Source organism: Rattus norvegicus, chromosome 19 (assembly GCF_021556685.1).
Source record: "Rattus norvegicus strain SHRSP/BbbUtx chromosome 19, alternate assembly SHRSP_T2T, whole genome shotgun sequence".
Lineage (NCBI taxonomy): Eukaryota > Metazoa > Chordata > Mammalia > Rodentia > Muridae > Rattus > Rattus norvegicus.
Window position 1 is genome coordinate 72,470,674 of NC_141552.1, and position 10,216 is coordinate 72,480,889.

The 10,216-nt window shown below is 40.3% G+C and overlaps 1 protein-coding gene across 17 annotated transcripts in view; it reads right to left on the reverse strand.

Annotated features, from left to right (window-relative positions):
- Positions 1-2,166, reverse strand: part of Ccdc7a (coiled-coil domain containing 7A) — a 410,770-nt gene extending 408,604 nt beyond the window's left edge. For 15 of the 17 annotated variants that reach the window (XM_087595057.1, XM_087595068.1, XM_087595056.1 and 12 more), the window contains exon 1: positions 1,907-2,166. The gene's annotated coding sequence lies outside the window, so the exon portion shown is untranslated. The remainder of the gene's footprint in view (positions 1-1,906) is intronic. The other 2 variants (NM_001395239.1, NM_001047936.2) reach the window with 1 other exon arrangement.
- Between the last annotated feature and the right edge of the window lie 8,050 nt (positions 2,167-10,216).

Consider the following 10,216-nt stretch of genomic DNA (forward strand, 5'->3'; position numbering starts at 1 on the left):
TGGAGACAATAAGGAAGACTAGATGTCCAGAATGGAATTTTGGCACAGTGATATGGAGAGTAACCTAAGTAACTAGATTATTCCATTAACTTCGGCCACACCTCAACCTGACGAAAAAAAAAATATTACCCACACAACAAAGTAAGCTTTGCCTGGGAGTCTTGAATAACTCTGAGTGGAAAGTAGGATTTCAAAGATCTGAATTGTCAGCTTCTGCTTCTTTGTTCCTAGTCCCCATTTAATCCCAATTTCAAACTACATAACTCCTGTTGGGGATTTTTCTCAAATCTCCTTCAGGATTTATATGCATGAAAAGTATTCAGCAGATAACTACATTTTCCTTTAAATGTGCTCCAGTGGTTCTCAACCTTCCTAATGTTGCAATGCTTCAATACAGTTGCTCATGTTTTGGTGACCCCCAAAGTTAGAATTATTTTCATGGCTAGTTCATAACTATAATTTTGCTTCTATTGTGAATTGTAAATATTTGATATGCAGGATGTCTGATAGGCAACTCCTATGAAAGTGTCATTCTACCCCCAAAAGTAGGGTCTTGGGCTTTTTTTTCTGTTTGTTTTGTCCTGTTCTGTTTTTTTTATTATTCTATGTTGTTATTTTCTATTTTAGATGCAGGTTCATTTTCTAATGAGAGTAAAAGAAGGGATGTGGATTGGGGTGGATAGGGAAGTGGAAGGATCTGGGAGGAGTTAAGAGATGAAACCCATAATAAGAATACATTGTATGAAAAAATCTATTTTCAATCAAAAATTAGTAGTCCCATAAAATAAATCATTTTTATAAAAGTTTCAAATACTTACTTTCTCAAATAGGTTGGGCATAATTTCTAATGAAGAAAATACTCATTGTTACAATTGTGGACTTAAAATGCAAATAGTTTTTTTGTAGGCTTTTGTGAATATTTCAGCCAACAGAAAACACTTCAGGTAAAAGTTCTAAGAGACACCTTATAAAATTTTAAATATGCACACCCAGTGACAGGGATATACATTTCAAATATGTGTGAGGAAAACAATGAAGCTTGGTGTCTGGAACATGAATGACAGCAGCAATTTCAGGGACTCCAAAGACACCAAAACCTACTTCACTTAAGTCTCCTAGACAACAATTTTCAGAGAGGAAATAGAAGGAACATGAATATAGGAAGTTAAGAGAAATGTAGCTAAAATAGAGAGGCTAATTCCTGTACTACTAGACAGAGTAAAGGTGGTCAAGGGGAGTTTCCTAGTGAGAAAAAGTATCGAGTTTTCATGTTGCTATGGGGTAAAATGAGTTATGCCCCAGATACGCAGAACCTGTGAATGTGTCCTTGTTTGGCATTAGGGCGGTTGAAAATGTCATCAGGTTGAGTTCACATTAGACCAGAACAGGCCCCAATCTCAGCGTTTTCCTATACAAAGTAAAAAAACGGAAACAGACACACAGACAGCAGAATGTCCCTGCATTTGAGGCAGATATTGGCTCATACATGGGTCTCTAAGCTGAAGGAAGTAATGGGTGCAAGCAACCAGCAGAAGTGAGCAGAGCAGCACACACTCGTCTCCCTACAACTCTCTAGGCAAAACCTGCCCTGAAAACACCTGAAGCCTGAGTTTCTAATCTAGGAACTGGGTAGTGATGAACTTCCACTTCAAGCCACAAAGTCTGTGCTACCTTGTTGCACCAGCCTTACGAAACACACACTACAAATGAGCTAATGGGAAGTGGTTTCTGACTGGTGGAGATCCAATAACTGGACAAATACCCCTAAGGAACAAGAAGGGGCCTTAAATATGGCAGCTGTTCCTCGGGACTCATCACTGGGAAAGCTCTTGCAGGAGAGCCGAATGCTCACCTTTACCATTTCAGGAAGTCACCCCTCCCACCCGCTGCCCTCTGAGAGGGGTACCTGCTGAGGCTGTTGGCAGTTGTCTTACTGGGTGACTTGACTTTGGGGAGGCAGGTGGGAATCTATTTGCCTGAGAAAGTTGTAAATCCTGAGTCTCCTAGATCTCTTTGGAAGACGCCAGCAAACTCCCCAGACAACTGCTCTGCCCCAGTACAAACTGACATCTGTGCTGAAAGGGAAAAGTGGGCCTTTGGGCCCCGGGTGGTAACAACGGACCACAGGGCACGCGCCTGGCCCACCCTGATCCCTGGCGCACCGGGGAGCCAAAAAGATCACAAGGCCACAGGGCGTGGCGCGTGGGCTGTGGCTCCCTCATGGATCCCTCATGCCCACTGATGAAGCAAAGACCAAGACCCGAGGATGCAAGCAGCTGCCTCCAGCTCTGCTGCCTTCGTGCCCTGGCAGCTACAAGGAGTCAAGTGTGGGTGCCAGGGATCATGGAAGCCTAGAACATGGAAGCCCCACTTCCGATGTTAAAAAGAAAGCCAACAGAGAGCTTGTGCCGCCTTGTCAGCCAACAAGAAACAGTGATTTTTTTCCAGAGTGGAAGAGGTGAGAGAGTGACAGATCTAGGTTTTCATAGAACACGAAACAAATACATACAGACCAAAGTAAATAAAATAGGTTGAAATGAACTAAAGGAGAGGTGAGGAGAGGTGAGCCATTAAGCAGCTTCTTGTGCTAAAGACTCTCATCAGGAGCACCCTTGGAGTTGCAATGTCATTATGTAATTGTAGGTGTTACCTGTAACAGCTGTTGATATTCTGAGAAAGAAGGGAAGGTGCTTATATGTAGTAGAAAATGAACACAGTCGGGATGATATTGGAATATGAAGTCTGAGGTACCAACAGTGTCACTGACTTGGGGTATGTGCTGATAAATGCTTGTTGATGCATGAATAAGCCAATATTTATGCCAGCTAAAGTACATTAGGTAAAGACAATATTCTGTTTATTTAAGTTTTCTGTGTAAAAAATTTTATTTTTCAAGAACCTTTGGGAGATTCATAGACAAACACTGATCTTTATAACTACAAATGTAGCAGTTCAATTATCAATATAAAGCTTAAGCTGCTTGAGTATAAGTATTATTTATTAAGTATATTGGGAAACACCTGAAAAGAACCTAGAGTTTCTGGGTCTGAAGTCTGGTGGTGAAGAGAGGTAATATGGCTTTTCCTTGCCTCATCCCGAGTTTATTAGCTATGAGAGAAGATGAAAAGAGTTGAACTTATGTGCTAGGATGATGTATAACAACTGCATAGCCTGTCCCAAGGTCGTGAACTTCTAACGTCATTGAAGAGGTGTCTGCCCTGTTAGAATTTCCGCTGTATTTACTCAACAGCTTTTAGTGCCCTTGAAAACTTGCTTTTGTTGAAAATATTAAGACATGCTAGCCTATTTCCTTTGACTTATAGAAATGTGTTATAATATACTGGGTTGAGGAGTCATGCCTCTTATCTCAGCATTCAGGAGGCTGAGACAAAAGAATTTCCCTGACTTTGAAGCTGGCCTAGGTTACATAGTAAGCTCAAAGCCAGCATTGGGTATAGAGTATAACCTAATCTCAAAAGACCAAACCAATTTGTAAAGTTCGTTGTCAAGGATGCTGTTGGTGATATTAATTCTTCTGAGCTTACTCTATAATTGACAAGCTTGATATAACTCACTACTCCTTAGTAACAAGGCAGTAGGGTAAGCAGAAGTATAAACATAAAACCTATAGGTCGAGGTATAGCCCAGGGAGGGGGAAGCAGTGATTGTACACAATTAAGGAGCACGGTATGATATATTGTTACTTTCACATACAGGAAACTCATAGTTAATGCCAGTTACTGGATAAGTTGTACAAATGTATGGACTGGAAACAGTTCTGGAGCCCAGGAATGTCTATAGACATTTTCTGAGGCAACCATCATCTCCCTTGGGTCCTTTTGTTTTCTACTACTCTTTTCTTAAAGTACAAAGAGAAATAAATGGCCTTATTTTAATGGTATTCAAAGGGACGTCTGTATAATGACACAAGAAGAATTCTGCTTTTATGGGAAGAATCCTCGCTGTCAGCATAAGGCTAACACTAATCTACAAAACTACAAAAGCTGCAATTCAGAAGTACAAAGCAGAAGGGAACAACACTAATGCCCTTCTTCAAAATTTTCCTTTACTCATTCTGGCAGAAATAGACATTGTTAGAGGGTCACCCAGAGAAGACTCATTTTGTTGTTTTGTTTTATTTTCCTATTAAGATGAATTTTCAAAATATAAAAGGAAGGGTTGAAAAAAACTAAGCATTGCCTGTCCTTAATAAGAACTATGTTAGGAAAGTACAGTGAAGGTTGCATAAAAAGAGTGTGAAAAATAGTCAATACTATGCTACTACCATGCTAAAACTGCTTCAGAAAATGTAATTTGCAATGTATATCAAATAAGAACTAAAATAGATGAGACCATATTTATTGTCTATTAGTGGCTCATATCAGTTTAAGGCTATAAAGCTATATTTTTCTCCATTAAAGAAGCTAATCCTATTTTTTAATTGAAGGAGAAGAACTAAAATTAATATGGATGGCTGTTATCTCAAGGAAACCAGCTCTTCATTTTAAGTCAGAATAATAGAAAAGAACTGTGTCGATACTTTGGCATCAACAGGCTACGGCAGGTAAGAGATAAATAAAAGAAATGCAGTCTTCAGACTATACATGGACTGACCCTGGGCTCCAACCTCATAGGTAGCAATGAATATCCTAGTAAGAGCACCAGTGGAAGGGGAAGCTCTTGGTCCTGCCAAGACTGAACCCCCAGTGAACAGGATTGTTGGGGGGAGGGCGGTAATGGGGGGGATGGGGAGGGGAACACCCATAGAGTAGGGGAGGGGGGGTTAGGGGGCTGTTGGCCAGGAAACTGGGAAAGGGAATAACACTCGAAATGTAAATAAGAAATACCCAAGTTAATAAAGATGGGGGAAAAAAAAGAAATGCAGTCTCTCTGTAGAATGACTTGATACTTATAGACTACTCCTAAAAACCACCTTTAAACCACCTGGATAAACCAACAACTGATTATTTCTTGAAAGACAAACTCTATAGTTATTCATTAAGAACTACAAAATACTTGTTCGTGAAATAATGAGGATTGTGATGTTTACTGAACATGTGTTAACCAACTAAAATTTCCTCAGTGCAAAGCAAGAATTATGTTGGAAATTGGTCTGAACTGTTTGGGTAAATTCAAAGGGAACTCTATCCATAATCTATGTATAAAGTAAAAGATAACTCAAAGCAGCATCTCTATTGGGAAGAGGAAATAGATGATGGGGTGATCAAAACGAACCAATGTTCTTGTAGTAGTCATAGACTATCTCACCAAATCCTTAGTACAAGGCTTGGGAAACCTCCCTTTGAGTTTTTATTTGGAGGTATTTAAGAGGTTCCCAAAACAAAATGGTATTTCTGTTTCCCTTGGTTGTCTAAAAACATTGAAGGTAAGACCCTATTTTCAGAAAACACCACACACTGCAGACATAGAACTTAGAGAAATCAAGCTATAACTGATGTGGCAGCCTCCTCTCATAGTATCAGATATGAAATTGACCAAGAGAGAAAAGCAATCAATATTCCTACCTAGATATTGTAAGCGAAGGGTGTTGGGTGTACCTGGAAGAGAATGGGGGACAAGAGACACGAAGAAGGACGCCAAGACAAGAGTCTGATCAAGGCAACAATTTTATTTTTCCCCAAGGCTGAATTTATACCATAACCTGGGTAACAGAGGGAGGGGGGAAGTGTGAAACATTTACGCAGGCCAAGGACACAGTATTCGTGTGGTCAGAGAATCGGCTGATGTTGACAGGATGTCAGAAAGGTCACAGGTTTGTCATATTATTAGTCAGCAGGAGAACTTTATCATATTATTATTTATCTTGACCACCAGGTTTGTATTAGTCTTCTGCAGCTGGCTGGGGATTTTCCATGAACCTAGTCATACTTAATTCTAACCATAATAAAAACATCAACAATGGAGGGCTTCAAGGGCATCATTCCCAACAAAATATAAAGCCTAGAGCCACAGCAATGACCAGCTTGTTAAGATGTACCAATAAGTGGCACTATTACCTTGGTGGTAACCAGTAGCTATCTAATTGGACTGTACAGTGGGAATGAATTTGTGCCTGGTACTGTAAGCCTAGTCAACCGTCTGTGGCTAGAGGGGTCATAGACGCTACAGGAGAAACGACTATCATTGTCCTAAACCAACATAGTTCTTAACTGTATTCTAAAGATATAACCTTATGGCCACATGTAATGGTAGCTCTCACCCTTCATCAAAGGAGCTCCTTTTGAGGCAGATGAAAACTATTACAAATACTGATCAAAGTGCAAAGAATAAGTGACCACGAGATATGCTCCCCCAACTGGAACATCTGCAGTGCAAACCCTAGACCTATGGCTCATGGAGCATCACAGAACAAGCAGAAGGAGCTAAAGGACCATGATGCTGTCTACTGTAAGATAGTGGCTTTTACACATGAAAGGGAAATGACATCTATGAAATCTCCACAATTCTGGCTGTCTAAATAAAATCTGCATAATGATAACAACAGTCAACATGCCAATGCCAATGGGAGAAATTTCGTACGATACATTGGTAGGTGAACTACAGCCAATCCATGGTTACTAAGAAACAGTTTTCTCCAGAGAATGGACCATGATATGTTATCCAATCCTTAAGCATTTAGCCCTAAACACATGTACATAGGAACACCTCTAAATTAACTCAGTATGTTGTAATCTATATGTAGCAATAATAATTAACTAAGAGGTGATAAATTTGAGAGGGTGTTGAGGTATTCAGGAAAAGCTGAGAGAGAGTGTGGTGGAAGTTATATAAATACAGAATGCATGAATGAAAAACTCTCAAAAAAATAAGACATTTAAAATTATTTGATTTTTCTATTTTTATTTATTTATTTATTTATTTATTTATTTATTTATTTATTTATTTTTACACTCCAGATTTGATTCTCTCCCCGGTCCACTCCCCCCCCCAAAGGTTCCATCCCCACCCCGCACTTCCCCCTCCTGTCTCCACAGGATGTCCCCACCCCACCAGACCTCTGAACTCCCAGGACCACCAGTCTCTTGAGGGTTAGGTACATCTTCTCTGACTGAACTCAGACCTGGAGTCCTCTGCTGCACACGTGTTGGAGGCCTCATCTCAGCTGGTGTATGCTGCCTGGTTAGTGATCCAGTGTCTAAGAGATCTTATGGGTGCAGGTTAATTGCTACTGCTGGTGCTCCTAGTGGGTTGCTTTCCTCCTTAGCTTCCTCCAGCATTTCCCAAATTCAAACTGACAGTTCAGCAGCTTCTGTTTGTTGGTTGGGTGCACATATCTGCATCTGACTCTTTCAGCTGCTTGTTGGGTCTTTTGGAGAGCAGCCATGGTAGGTCCATTTTTGTGAACACCCCATAGCTTCAGGTCTTGGGGCCTCCCCTTGAGCTGGATCCCACTTTGGGCCTGTCACTGGACCTTCTTTTCCTCAGGCTCTTCCCTATTTCCATCCCTGCATGTCTTTTCAACAGGAAGAATTATGGGTCAGAGCTTTGACTGTGGGATAGCAACCCCATCCCTCACTTGGTGCCCTGTCTTACTGCTGGAAGTGGATTCAATAAGTTCCCTCTCCCCACTGTAGGGGCTTTCGTCCTAGATCCCCCCTTTGAGTCCCGAGAGTCTCTCACTTCCCAGGTCTCTGAGGGTCTTCCCAACCTCCTTCCTCCCCAGGTTCCCTGTTTCCATTCTTTCTGCTGGCCCTCAGGACTTCAAAGTTAATAATTCTTTGAGGTTCTGAGCTTATTACAAAACCTTAAGAGTTGTATCCTGTGCTTTCTGTGTTACTCACCTCACATTAACCAAGGAACCATTTTAACCACTTTGTGAATTACATATCCATTTATTCCTGTTTGAATCTTTTCTCATAAGTTTGTCATTGAAAGAAAAAAGTATAAGGAAGTTTGTCCACAAATACCCCATGGACAATGATAATACCAAAGATCACAACTAAGGAAAGTTAATTCCCCAGGTCTCTGAATGCATCTGAACTTAAGCTGCCATCTTCCAAAAATAAACATGTTAATACTTCTGTGAAAAGAATGCGGGAAAGTTTTTATTAAAGTAGATATTCAAAATACTAATGAAAATTCTCATGGTGGCTCACAACTTTAATGAAGCACTTGAGAGGCAGAGGCAGCCTGGATTGCATGATGAATTACAAGCCACCACAGAGGTACATAAACACACTGTTTGAAACAGCAACGAACCAAGCACCTAATGGAGCAGACTGGCTGTATGAAAACATGAAGAGAGCTCTATAAGATACTTCCAAACATTGAAGCTGAGAATAAATACTCATGATACACAAAACCACGTGTCATCTAAACATGAAAATATAAAATTTAAAACTAGACATATGAGAATATCAATGCTGATAAGTGAGATAAACAGATAAAACTCTAAGCTCCACTTTTCTAAAAAAAAAGACATAGACATAATTTTTTTCAGAAAGACATAAAATGAATAATAATGCAGAAAGTCCCAAAGAATACAACAAACACAGAGAGATCAAAAAACAGATATAGAAAAAGAATGACAGTGACTGCAGCATTTGACCGAGAATTAATAGAACTGTGCAAAGTTGCTAGACTGGCTTGAGGATTCTCACTGTTTCCAGCTTATAAGTTTATATCTCTTATATAGTAATTGGCACTAACAGTCAGGCTCCTTTATGTGAGAGTAACAATATATCATACCGTGCTCCTTAATTGTGTACAATCACTGCTTCCCCCTCCCTGGGCTATACCTCGACCTACAGGTTTTATGTTTATACTTCTGCTTACCCTACTGCCTTGTTACTAAGGAGTAGTGAGTTATATCAAGCTTGTCAATTATAGAGTAAGCTCAGAAGAATTAATATCACCAACAGCATCCTTGACAACGAACTTTACAAATTGGTTTGGTCTTTTGAGATTAGGTTATACTCTATACCCAATGCTGGCTTTGAGCTTACTATGTAACCTAGGCCAGCTTCAAAGTCAGGGAAATTCTTTTGTCTCAGCCTCCTGAATGCTGAGATAAGAGGCATGACTCCTCAACCCAGTATATTATAACACATTTCTATAAGTCAAAGGAAATAGGCTAGCATGTCTTAATATTTTCAACAAAAGCAAGTTTTCAAGGGCACTAAAAGCTGTTGAGTAAATACAGCGGAAATTCTAACAGGGCAGACACCTCTTCAATGACGTTAGAAGTTCACGACCTTGGGACAGGCTATGCAGTTGTTATACATCATCCTAGCACATAAGTTCAACTCTTTTCATCTTCTCTCATAGCTAATAAACTCGGGATGAGGCAAGGAAAAGCCATATTACCTCTCTTCACCACCAGACTTCAGACCCAGAAACTCTAGGTTCTTTTCAGGTGTTTCCCAATATACTTAATAAATAATACTTATACTCAAGCAGCTTAAGCTTTATATTGATAATTGAACTGCTACATTTGTAGTTATAAAGATCAGTGTTTGTCTATGAATCTCCCAAAGGTTCTTGAAAAATAAAATTTTTTACACAGAAAACTTAAATAAACAGAATATTGTCTTTACCTAATGTACTTTAGCTGGCATAAATATTGGCTTATTCATGCATCAACAAGCATTTATCAGCACATACCCCAAGTCAGTGACACTGTTGGTACCTCAGACTTCATATTCCAATATCATCCCGACTGTGTTCATTTTCTACTACATATAAGCACCTTCCCTTCTTTCTCAGAATATCAACAGCTGTTACAGGTAACACCTACAATTACATAATGACATTGCAACTCCAAGGGTGCTCCTGATGAGAGTCTTTAGCACAAGAAGCTGCTTAATGGCTCACCTCTCCTCACCTCTCCTTTAGTTCATTTCAACCTATTTTATTTACTTTGGTCTGTATGTATTTGTTTCGTGTTCTATGAAAACCTAGATCTGTCACTCTCTCACCTCTTCCACTCTGGAAAAAAATCACTGTTTCTTGTTGGCTGACAAGGCGGCACAAGCTCTCTGTTGGCTTTCTTTTTAACATCGGAAGTGGGGCTTCCATGTTCTAGGCTTCCATGATCCCTGGCACCCACACTTGACTCCTTGTAGCTGCCAGGGCACGAAGGCAGCAGAGCTGGAGGCAGCTGCTTGCATCCTCGGGTCTTGGTCTTTGCTTCATCAGTGGGCATGAGGGATCCATGAGGGAGCCACAGCCCACGCGCCACGCCCTGTGGCCTTGT